Source organism: Scyliorhinus canicula, chromosome 16, assembly GCF_902713615.1.
Source record: "Scyliorhinus canicula chromosome 16, sScyCan1.1, whole genome shotgun sequence".
In the NCBI taxonomy this organism is placed as follows: domain Eukaryota; kingdom Metazoa; phylum Chordata; class Chondrichthyes; order Carcharhiniformes; family Scyliorhinidae; genus Scyliorhinus; species Scyliorhinus canicula.
The window spans coordinates 26,223,488-26,236,362 of NC_052161.1; the positions used below are offsets into that span (position 1 = coordinate 26,223,488).

The following is a 12,875-nucleotide window of genomic DNA, read 5'->3' on the forward strand; positions in this document are numbered from 1 at the left end:
GGTGAGCCAGGTTTTTCACCCAGTTCCCAAAAGGCAACAAAGTTCCCTACCGAGCGCATTCAGCTGCATGTTTTCCGGCACTCGCATTGAATAAGGGGCCTGAACGGAGGACTTGCGGGGAATGTCCTGGCTGATTTGGGGGGGGGGGGGGGGGGGGGGGGGGGGGGGGGCTGCGCGATATGTGATGGTTGCAGGCACACTGGAAGAAAAGTCAGTGGTCTTAGTAAACGTGTATGCCCCGAATTGGGATGATATAATGCTTATAAGGCAGTTTTTGTCTGTAATACCAGAACTACACACTCACCAACTGATTCTGGGATGGGGGGGATTTAAACTGTGTGTTAGACCCCTTCTGGGATGGCAAAGGTGCTTTCTGCGTTCATGAAGGAGACAAGGGGGGCAAACCATTGGCGGTTTATGCATCCTAGGGATAAGGATGTCCCCCGGTACATAAGGTGTACTTGAGGATAATTACTTTGTCATGGGTCGGACTCTTCTTTCAGAGATGAAGAAGGCGGAATATTCAGCTGTGGTTATCTCTGGCCATGCTCCACATTTGGTAGACCTAGTTTTGAAGGCGGGTCGGATGCAGCGCATGGTATGGAGGTTGGAGCAGGGCTTTTGGGGTTTTGCAGGGAGAATTCGAGAGCTATAAGGGAATATGTGGAGTTCCAATGACAATGGGATGGTATTGCCCTCTACTCTGTGAGAGGTGTTGAAGGCTTTAATTAGAGGGAAGATCATATTGCATAGGGCACACATGGATGGAGAGGCTAGGAAGGAGCGCATACTTGTAGGTATGTGAGTGACCCAACTCTAGAACCCTCTGGCAAGCATGCAGGAAAAAGCTGCAAATACTGTTTGACCTGTCTATGGATAAGGCGGTGCCCCAGTTGAGGCAATTGAGCGGGGTGGTGTCTGAGTATGGTGAGAAGTTCAACCATCTTTTGGCTCACTAGCAAAGGTGGCAGGAGGCTGCTAGAGAGGTTATTCAGGTTAGGGATTTGGAGGGTAGGCTGGTCTCCGCTCAGACAAGGTGAATACGGCATTTTTTCTTTTCTTATTCTCCTTCTTTTTCACATTTTCTCCAAAATTTACACCTAACAATAAACAATAATCAGTAACAAATGTGATGTCAATCCCCATATCAATAACAACGATCACATCCTCCCACTAAACCCCAGACATTGGCCTGCAAGTTAACATAAACAAATGATGAAAAGGAATCAGGAATCACTCATAGTCACCATTAACATAGTAAGAAGTCTTACAACACCAGGTTAAAGTCCAACAGGTTTGTTTCAAACACGAGCTTTCGGAGCACGGCTCCTTCTTCAGGTGAAACCTGAAGAAGGAGCCGTGCTCCGAAAGCTCGTGTTTGAAACAAACCTGTTGGACTTTAACCTGGTGTTGTAAGACTTCTTACTGTGCTCACCCCAGTCCAACGCCGGCATCTCCACATCATGGCTACCATTAACATATGCAGTCCCTCTCCGCCCAACCCTCCTAGCTTCCCCCCCCCCCCCCGCCTAATGTTTGATGTGATCCAATTCTCAAAAGTGCATAATGAATAATGCCCATGAATTGCAGAACCCCTCCATCCTTCCCCTCAGTTCAAATTTGACCTTTCAAGCATCAAGAATTCCAGCAGGTCCCCCCTCCATACCAGGGCACAGGGTGGAGAGATTGAACTCCATCCTAACAGGATCCGCCTTTGGGCGATCAACGAGGCGAAGGCTATAACATCTGCCTCCGCGCCTGTTTCCAACCCCGGCTGATCCGACACCCCGAATATGGCCACCCGAGGGCCCGGGTCCAATTTCACGTGCACCAATTGAGAGGTTACCCTAAACACCTCCTTCCAGTAATCCTCCAGCTTTGGACAGGACCAAAACATTTGAACGTGGTTTGCGGGGCCTCCCCCGCAACATTCACACACATCTTCTACTCCCTCAAAGAGCCTGCTCATCCTCACCCTTGTAAGGTGCGCTCTATACACTACTTCAGCTGCATCAGCCCCAACCTCGCGCACGAGGTGGTGTTCACCCTCCGGAGCACCTCACACCAGAGCCACTCCACCATACCCTCTCCCAACTCTTCCTCCCACTTTGCCTTGATCCCTTCTAGCGTCGCCTTCTCTTCTTCCAAAATAGCCCCATAAACCGCCGATACTACCCCTTCTCCAGTCCCCCTTTCATCAGAACCTCCTCCAGCAACGTGGAAGCTGGCTCTACTGGGAAGCACTGTATCTCCTTTCTGACAAAGTCTCGAACCTGCATGTATCTAAATATTTCCCCCTGCTCCAGCCCATACTTCGCTCCCAGCTCCTTTAATCCCGCAAAACAACCCCCAAGCTTGTGGGTTTCTGGGTCTTTTTTTTTAAAGCACTATGTCGGTGATCCTGAACACTTGAGTTGGAGCCCTGTCCTTTAGAGGCTACACTTGGGGTTTTGGACTTGCTGGGGCTGCGGACGGGTGCAGGGGCAGATGTCCTTGCCTTCGCCTTGTTGGTTGCTTGGAAGCGAGTCTTGTTGAGTTGGAGTCTAGCAATGCCACCTAGCGCCTAGGCATGGATCGGTGATGTAATGGAGTTTTTGCACCTCAAGAAGGTCAAATACACCATGAGGGGTCAATTGAAGGGTTCTACCAGAGATGGCAACTGTTTATATTGTATTTCAGGGAATTGGTCACTGTTAGCTGTTTCAGGGGAGGGGGGGGGTGGGGGTGGGGGGTTGCTTAGATTAGGTTATAGTAGGGCAGCACGGTGGCCTAGTGGTTAGCACAACCGCCTCACGGCGCTGAGGTCCCAGGTTCGATCCCGGCTCTGGGTCACTGTCTGTGTGGAGTTTCTACATTCTTCCCGTGTCTGCGTGGGTTTCGTCCCCACAACCCAAAAATGTGCAGAGTAGGTGGATTGGCCACGCTAAATTGCCCCTTAATTGGAAAAAATAATTGGGTAATCTAAATTTAAAAAAAAGATTAGGTTATAGTTTTCTTTTTTTTAAGTTTACTGTGGTTGTTTGTACTTTTTGTATAATATCCAACCCTGTATCTTTTTTCCTTCCAACACCTCAAGCAAAGAAATTGAAAAGCAATGGCAAAATTGCATTTGGAATATCTTTGTGCTTCACACGTAACACAAAAATACAACTTAATTTACAACTCATTCTTCAAATTGTGGCCAGAAAAAAATAAATTATAACTCTTTCAACAGGAAGCATATGTCGGCAAGAAAAATACTTTCACCACAAAGCAATTACTATTTAGATTTCCCACAATATTTAAAATCTGTCTTTGGAAGAAATAAACAAGTGCACAATTTTCAAACTTCTGTATGCTAGTTTCAGCTACAAATTCATTTATCTTGATGATAGTTATGAGTCTGATTGCCAAAATGGCAGATTGGTATTCTGTTTTATCCTGAATATTAATTGGAAATACCATTATTCTAGTACACGCTATAGAACAAAGAGCGAGGTAAAGAAGTGATCACGAAGATCACATACATAGGTACTGGCACAAGGAGATAATGTGACCCCATTAAATTATCCTTCTGCATGAACCATATTTCCCCAGCTTGAAGCATTTTGCAGTGCTCTAATACACTACCCAAGAGAACATGGTGTGTCAATAACTTTTTGTGTGACAAAATTCATCAGTTTAGAATTTGACTTTTACTAGCTGGTCTTTTTATGCATATTGTGCCTTAATTTGAAACAGAGTGCTCCAGATTAGCTTTTGTTTTTCTACGTGGAATATTACAATCCCTACAAGGTTAACTTTCCTAATGATAGGGATCCTTGTGGTCCTTATTTACATTGATTCAGAGATTGGGATTACCATTATGCTTTGAAGAAGTCATCTGAATGCAGGTTGACTACACAGTGACAGCAAGGCAGCCTCAAAATTATAAAAGACTTACATTTGTATAGCACCTTTCATGATCTTAATGTCCTGAAGCATTTCACAGCCAATGAAGTACTTCTGAAGTTCAGTCACTGCTGCAATTTAAGAAATGCGATCACCAATTTGTGCACAGCAAGCTTCCATAAATGCATTGCGATAATGATCAGATAAGTCTGTTTAGTTGATACTAAATATTGGCTAGGACACAGAGAATTCCCGTGCTCTTCTTCAAAACAGTCTCAGTGGATCGTTTACATCCTTCTGAAGGCCACATGACTCCCTCGTTGCTGCAATAAGAGTGGCATTAATCCTGACTGAGGTTTTTGAGTATTACCCCATAGGGAATTTGTGAAAGCTCTTCCCCCATTCTCTTGAAATTGGCCTGTTTGCAATTGTATATCTGAGCTTAGATTTGCAGAATTATTTTATTGCGTCTTAATAGTGTAACTGTTACATTGCTGTCTGAGTCACATGCTGTATGGTGTTGCACATAGTACACACGCCAAGCTTTTACCTAAAAGAACATACTCAGTAGCAAAATGTTATCTGCAAGAGGAAAACAATCATACAAGCATGCAGTTAGATTGAGTAGATTTTTGGTTGCCACAAGGGAATGTTTCAAACACAAAATTTCAGCAATTACAAACATGAAATATACAAAACACATACTGAAAAAATTAAATAGAAAAGTGTTGCCTATGGCTGATCTTCAAGATAACAGTTTGTAAAATCATTTTCAAAGATCAGTATTTTAGTTTTCAGTAACACAAGAGTCCTGACAAGCTGCACAAGTTTAAACATGTTAATTTTATTTCAGAAATCGGACTATTATTATAATAAAAGAGCTTAATTGTTGAACCATTAGTCAGCGTTCCATGCTAACTCAACAGCATTTTTTTATATTCAGCAAGTAAAGCGGATTAAAGATAAAATAACATCCAGTTTGTTCAGACCCACAACACTTTACAAAGTTTTTTGAAAATCAGAACTTGAATCAATTGAACTGTGGAAATATTAAAACTTAAAGCTTATAGAATTAAACTTAATGCAATGACTAGTCCCTGTATTTTAATTCAACCATGAAATCAGTATGTTTCACATCAAGGATCAGACCCAACATCCGCTTAAAAATTAAATGAGATCACAGGTCACACTAGATTTATCCTGTTATCTCTATAGACAGGACTAAATGGTAACAGCTAAATAATACCTCATCAGTCAATCCATAAAAAATATACATGGCTGATTTTGAAATATTTACTAAGTAAACAACTAGTTGATTGGGTTTCATCAAGTTTAATGTTGGCAAGTTCTTTCAGGTGAATATACCCATTATTACAAGCTAGTCCAAAAAAGACGCAAGGAATATACAAAATAGGAGCTGGATTAGGTCAGTTGTCCCTTTGGGCCTTCTCCGCCATTCAATAACATCATGACCTCTGAACTCCACCTTCCTGCACTATCGCTATATCCTTTAGTGCCCAGAACTCTGTTGACTTCTCTCTTAATTATACCCATAACATATAAGGCTAAGCTGCAGTTTCTGTCATCCTGACATGTAAACTAAATTCTTAATACCAAATACAAGTATCCCAAAGCAGTTTATTTAACTTCAAATGCTTTAGAGTACTATTTTCAGAAATCAAAGGGCATACCTAGAAATATAGTCAAAAGCTGAACATGTGATCGATGACACCAACAATAATTCACCCTTCAAAAACAAATTATCTGTCAAGTGCTCAAGGAAACATATTGGGCGTGACCTACCGTCTGATCGGGTCGTGGCTGGTAGATGCCGTGAGATCCTTCTTCCAGAATATACTCGGCTGCCTATGACTTGAGAAATCTAACAGGATCTCGCGAGAAGTCGTGATCTGAATTCTGCCCATTGTGGCGAGATCGGTATTTGACAAATCTGCATATTAGTGAGACAGCTTGTCTCACGCTAAGAGAAGCATGCTGAGGCCCTGGGATCTAATCCCTTCGCGTCAAAGATCTCAGGTGAGAGGGCAGCACGGTGGCGCAATGGTAGCACTGCAGTCTCACCTGGCACTGAGGTCCCAGGTTCGATCCTGGCTCTGGGTCACTGTCCATGTGGAGTTTGCACATTCTCTCCGTGTTTGCGTGGGTTTCGCCCCCACAACCCAAAGATGTGAAAGGTAGGTGGATTGGCCACGCTAAATTGCCCCTTAATTGGAAAAAATGAATTGGGTACTGTAAAATTTATAAAAGAAAAAAAAGATCTCAGGCAAGCACCATTCAGTGCTGGGTCCCGCAAACTGAACAGCACAGGAGTGAGGGGTGGGGGAGGGGGGGTCTCCTGTGGGATCGGAGGCCCCCAGATGGTTGTCCTCTGGGCAGGGTGGCACCCTGGCACTGCTGGTGCCACTTGAGCACCTTGACACTGCCAGCCTGGCACCAACTGGGTGACAGCCTGGCAGTGCCCAGGTTGGCATTTTCCCCATGCCAGAGATCGGATATCCGGGGGGGGGGGGGGGGGGGGGCTGCCCTGTCCATGTGAGCTGAGATGCGAGGAGGTGCTTTGGGATGTTCAGGGGGTCGCCTTGGGGAGTTGAAAGATCGGGATGCCATAACAATGGCGTCCTGATCTCCTCCTGCACGGAGGGGTTCCGGCAAGTGGAGCTCCTGGAAAATCTGCACTCTCCCTCCGTGTACCTGAACAGGTCCGGAATGTGGCGACTAGGGGCTTTTCACAGTAACTTCATTGCAGTGTTAATATTACCTTACTTGTGACAATAAAGATTATTATTATTACCTTTGCTAGCCTGTAACAGCTCCTTCAAATTAACTAATTATATTTGACTTTTCTCCCATATTGCTTCTCTTACAAGAAATTCCAACAATGTTAATACTGTTCAGTGCTGGCTCTGAGGCACATTTCGGATGGGATAAGAAGTTGCGTTTGGTTATTTTAACTCCCTTCATCGAGATGTTTCATAACTGAAGCTCCCAAACAAGAACTAGTCACATTTTTCAGAAGTGGATCAAATAGCTTTTCTGACCAAAAAAACAAACTTCTCTAATGAGTAAAGAGAGCCTTACATTTTAATCCAGTCAAATTTATATATTTATCTTGACAGTTGAATATATTAAAATAAATATTTTAATGGTGCGGCAGTGGTGGGAGGAGGGGTTAGATGGAGGAGGTTTCCTGGGTGGGGATGTGCTGAAGGGCTTTAGTGCCGGCCCCTCTCCTGTTTTTGTCAGCCAAGTATACTGTGAGCCCGGTGGTGGTGGCATCCCTTAAGATCTAGAACCAGCTTAGGCAACACTTTGGAGTCGGGAGGATGTTCGTACTGGCCACGGTATGTGGGAATCATAGGTTTGCACCAGAGAGGACGGACCCCATGTAAAGGGTCCTATTGGAGTAGGGAGGGGGTTGAGCGGATTAGAGATTTGTTCGTGGAACGGATGCTTGCAGGGTTGAAGGAGTTGCGGGGCTATACCAGTTGCCATGGGGAAGTCAATGCAGATACATGCAGGTGCGGGACTTTGTGCGAAAGGAGCTCCCTTCGTTCCCTCAGCTGCCGAGTCATACCCTACTGGACGGGTTGCCATCGGATGATGAGTTGGGGAAAGGGAGGATTTCAGATATTTATGGGTAGCTGCTAGAAATGGGGATGGCACCATGAGGAGAAATAAAGGGGAAGTGGGTGGAGCTGGAGGATTGAGGGGGGGGCATCTGCCTGCAGTGAAATTTTGTACTGGGTCAACGTGCCTTATGTGCCGGGGTGAGCCTCATACAGTTCAATCAAGGTGGTCACCACCATATGACACGGGCTCCGATGAATAGGTTCTTCCCCAAGTTGGAGCATAGATGCAAGAAGCGTGCAGGGTGCGAATCACGTACAAATGTTCTGGTCCTGCCCAAAGCTGGTAGAATTTTGGACATTGATCTTTGAAACATTGTCGGAGATCATGGGGGGTGAGGGTGCAGTCGTGCCTTCTGGTGGCAATCTTTGGAGTGTCGGAGATGCTGGAGCTACTGGAAGGGAAAGGCGCCGATGTTGTGGCCTTTGCCTCTTTGATTGCTCGGCGGTAAATTCTGCCACGGTGGAGGAAGGCAGCACAACTGAAGACATTGACATGGCTGAGGGACATGGGGGAATTCCTGCAATTGGAGAAAATTAAGTTTGGTCTTAGAGGGTCAGAGGAGGGATTTCATGTGAGATGGTGGCTTTTTATATCTGTATTTAAAGATAAGGGGACTGTGGGGGTGGAGATATTTTCTGGAGGAAGGGTTGAGTTGGGCAAGATTTAAAAAGGGGAAAAATAACAAACTGTTTGTACTTTGACTGTTTCTTTGGCGCTTGTGTAATTTTTTGTTACGTTTGGAATAAAATATATTTTAAAAATATATTTGATCATAAACGATGACTACTATTAACTGTTCCCATATTTAATATGCTTATAGTTATCAAACATTTATTACCACTCAAATTAATTTGCTCTGCATCCTCTGACATCCTTCCAAATGTGTGGGGCCTAGAATTGGCTACAGTACTTCAGCTGGGACATAGCCAGTGTTTAATAAGGATTTAGTATAATTTTCTTGCTTTTATGTCTCTTATCTGTTTAAAGGATCTTGTATCACTTTCTTTTGCAAAACAGCTTTTGCAACTTGTCCTGCTGCCTCCAAGGATTTGCGCAAGTACACTCCCAACATACTGTTGATGTTATTGTACAACCATTTAATGTTCTTGTACCAGCACTTCTTTCACTTATTTCAACAGACATTAATTTGCAAAAAAAAATGATTCCTTTCTGAAGACGAAAGGAATGTTATCATGGGCACATCAGGTTTCTTAGCAATTACAGGTGAAAGTAACTTCTACACAATATGTTTTGCAATGTAAATACTTTTTCATTATAGCAATTTTTGAAAATGACATATTGGATGCATTTTCAAAGAAAACTCAGGACTTTGTAGCACATTTTAATAGAAAACATTTGTTTTGGCAGAAAAATATCTCAACAGACAGTAGTTAAATTTTGAGAGGCTTTATTCTGTTTAAACCCGGGAACAAAAGTGATTAGAAACATTTGCAACGTTGAACATGAAGTTTAATCCTAGAATGTGGGAGTAAACAATGACTTGAAGAATATGCTTAATATTTCTATGTTATTATAAAGAGAATAGTTTTTAATCTTATGGTATTTTCCAATGCAGCACAATCACATTATATCCAAAATCTATAATGGGGAGAAATTTATAACGGGGATTAGAGAAATGGCAGAGAATTGAAATGATTACTTTGGGCTGGATTTCCTCCCCCCTCCCCCTCCCCTCCCCTCCCTACTTCGTGCAGCATGTTTTGCGGCACTGGCTCATGGCAGGATCTTCAATTGGTTTTCTCATTGTTTGCACCTTCTGCCACTGGGAACCTGCAAGGGGGTCACGCCTCAGCAGGATTGGAGGATCCCGCTGGCAAGTATGGCCGTAAAGGTTTGGCCTTTGCATCTTTCTTCACTGGGGAAGATATAGGAAATCTCCCAGATGTAGAAAGTCAAGGGTCTAAGGAGAATGAGGAGTTGAAGGAAATTACAATAAGTAAGAAGGTTGTATTGGAGAAATTAATGGGACTGGATGTTTAGAAGTCCCCGGGACCTGATATTATGCACCCCAGAGTATAAAAAGAGGTTGCTATAGAGATAATGGATCCATCACTTATCATCTTCCAAAATGATAGATTCTGGAATGGTTCAAGATTGGAAGGTAGCAGATGTGACCCCACTATTTAGGAGAGGGAGAGAGAAAACAGGGAACTATAGACTTGATTGCCTTACATCAGTAGTAAGGATAATGCCAGAATCTATGATAAAGTATATGATAAATGGATAATCATGATTGGTTAGGCCTAATCAAACTGGATTTACAAACAGGAAATTATGTTTGATTAATTTTCAGTTTTTTGAGGGTGTTAGTTACAAAATTGCTAAGGAGAGTCGATGGATGTAGTATATTTGGATTTCCAGAGGCTTTTGATAAGGTCCTTCACAGGAAGTTGGCTTGCAAAAAATAAAAGCATGGGATTGGAGGCAATATGCTGGCATGGATTAAGGACTGTTTTATGAAGAGAGCTTGGGCAAACTGGGTCTGTATTCTCTAGATTTTTAAAGAATGAGAGGTGAACTCATTGAAACCTAAATTTTTTTTAAAGGAATAGACAGGGTAGATTCAGGGAAGATCTTTCCCTTGGTTGAGAGTCTAGAACCAGGGTACACAATTTCAAAATAAGGGGAAGCCACTTAGGGCCAAAATGAGGAGAAATTGCTTTACACCGAGGGTTGTGAATCTTTGCAATTCTCTACCCTACAGGGCAGCGGAAGTCCAGTCATTGAGTATGTTTAAGGTAGAGATCGATAGGTTTCTCATTACAATACTAAAGAGTTTGGGCAGCACGGTAGCACAGTGGTTAGCACAATTGCTTCACAGCTCCAGGGTCCCAGGTTCAATTCCCGGCTTGGGTCACTGTCTGTGCGGAGTCTACACTTTCTCCCAGTGTGCACGTGGGTTTCCTCCGGGTGCTCCGGTTTCCTCCCACAATCCAAAGATGTGCAGGTTAGGTGGATTGGCCATGCTAAACTGCCCTTAGTATCCACAATTGCCCTTAATATTGAGTGGGTTACTGGGTTATGGGGATAGGGTGGAGGTGTGGGCTTGGGTAGGGTGCTCTTTCCAAGAGCCGGTGCAGACTCGATGGGCCGAATGGCCTCCTTCTGCACTGTAAATTCTATGAATAATTCTATGGGGATAGTGTAGGTAAAAAGTATCAAAGTGCCCGATGAGCCATAATTGTATTGAATGGCAGGGCAGGCTTGATGGGCTGAAAGGCCTATTCCTGTTCTATAGCTCCTATCTAGAGAATTAAAATATATCTTTGGGCTATTTCAGAACTGAAAAATAACCAGCAGTTACCAAATACAAATGTGACAATTTAATTTTCAGTCAATTGGTAGTACAGAACCTGAACACTGCTGAAAAGAAAATATTTTTATTGAAGCTTTTCATCTGGCACTCATCAGGACAGTCACAAGGATACAAGAGAGTGTTGATTGGTTGACAAGTGGACTCTGATTGGTAGAGACATCGCCATGAAGAATGCATCAGTTGATGGTGATTGACAGTTAACTGCAAGTAGTGTTTGAAATTGACACCAGACAGCTTGACTCTGGTTGGTTAAGCATTGCCCTGAGGAATGAACCAGTGAATGACTGTCACTTGTTTTGTTTAGCTGAAACAGGCACAATGTATGTACGTGTTCTTTCAGCCTGGAAAGTACGGACCCTATGTATTAATATAGGCAGTTTCCAGTATACATAAATGGACCACATTGCGAGCCGACTGACAATCTTAAATTGGTTGTCAGCGTAATTCTTAACATGCTGCGGATTATTTAGCAATTATTGTCCAATCGCAGAAACAACTTTGAAATCCAACAGTAAAACAAACTCTCATTCCCTTGACGTACTAGTTGAGAAATTTTCCAGGGGGATTTCTCCTATGCTACCTTCATTGCTTACTATACATGTTAAGATTCCTACAGTTCCATTCGCTATAAGACTGGCCTTATTGGCAACTTTGTTAGTAGAGCCGAAGCTATTTATTCACTATGCAAGTTTGATGCTGAATTATGGCACATCAAAGGCTATGGTATCTCAAAAGATTAAGCAACGGGTGAAGCTAACTGTTTCATAGAACATAGAACAGTACAGCACAGAACAGGCCCTTCGGCCCTCCATGTTGTGCCGAACAATGATCACCCTACTCATCCACCCTATACCCGTAACCCAACAATCCCCCCCTTAACCTTACTTTTATTAGGACACTACGGGCAATTTAGCATGGCCAATCCACCTAACCCGCACATCTTTGGACTGTGGGAGCACCCGGAGGAAACCCACGCACACAGGGGGAGGACTTGCAGACTCCACACAGACAGTGACCCAGCCGGGAATCGAACCTGGGACCCTGGAGCTGTGAAGCATTTATGCTAACCACCATGCTACCCTGCTGCCCTAATGCTTCCTTTGCATAATCTGTTATTATGCAATTCTAACATGAGTGGTACTTGCCCACTAACAGCTTGCTGCTATCTAGCCAAAAAGACATTCTACCTATCAAATGAGTAATGTGATATTTGAATTTCAGTGCCAGTGTGATGCTAGACATGTAGGTTGTACCTCCCAAAGACTGGCAGATCAAACAGCATGTCCCTTCCACTGTTTGCAGCGGGCAAGGTACACAACGTACCCAATCAGCCCATGCTTGCAAAACCCAAAACAGTTCCTTTTCTTGACGTACTAGGTGAGAAATCTGCCATGGGATTTAAACCATATTAGATTTGTTTTGATAACAACCAACTTAAGATTGTTATTCGGCAGGCTACCATGGCCCTCAAAAGTGTGACTGCCACGGTTTGGTTTCTTCTTTGGATTTATACCATGTCATGTGCGGTACTAGCCATTGCATATCCAGCTATGGTTCGCTGTACGACACGACCATAACATTGGCTCCTGTGTCCAATTTAAAGTTGGTGAGGTGACCGTTAACTGAAACGTCTGCATTCCAATATGAGAATCCAGGATCTTTGACCTCACCGAAGAAGTATGGCTGCATGTCCTTTTGGTATTCAGTCTCGCTCTCATCTTTGGGTCTTCTGTGTGTTTAGATGTTGTGGCCTTGCACAGAATTGTCTTACATTAAAAGCATCGGGCTGAAAGTTCAGGATATTCATCTTGCACAGTGGTTAGCACTACTCTCACAGAGCCCGGAACCTGGGTTCAATTCCAGCCTTGGGTCACTGTCTTTGTGGAGTTTGCACATTCTCCCTGCATAGTGTGCAGGTTAGTTGGATTGACCATGATAAGTTTCCCCTCAGTGTTCAGGGGTGTGCGGGTTAAGTGGAGTTATGGGGGTGCAGGGACAGGACGGGAGCCTCGTTAGG

The 12,875-nt window shown here is 43.6% G+C and overlaps 1 protein-coding gene across 1 annotated transcript in view; it reads right to left on the minus strand.

Annotated features, from left to right (window-relative positions):
- Window positions 1-12,875, minus strand: part of nhlrc2 (NHL repeat containing 2) — a 90,563-nt gene that overhangs the window by 35,065 nt on the left and 42,623 nt on the right. The gene's annotated exons all lie outside the window — the stretch shown is intronic.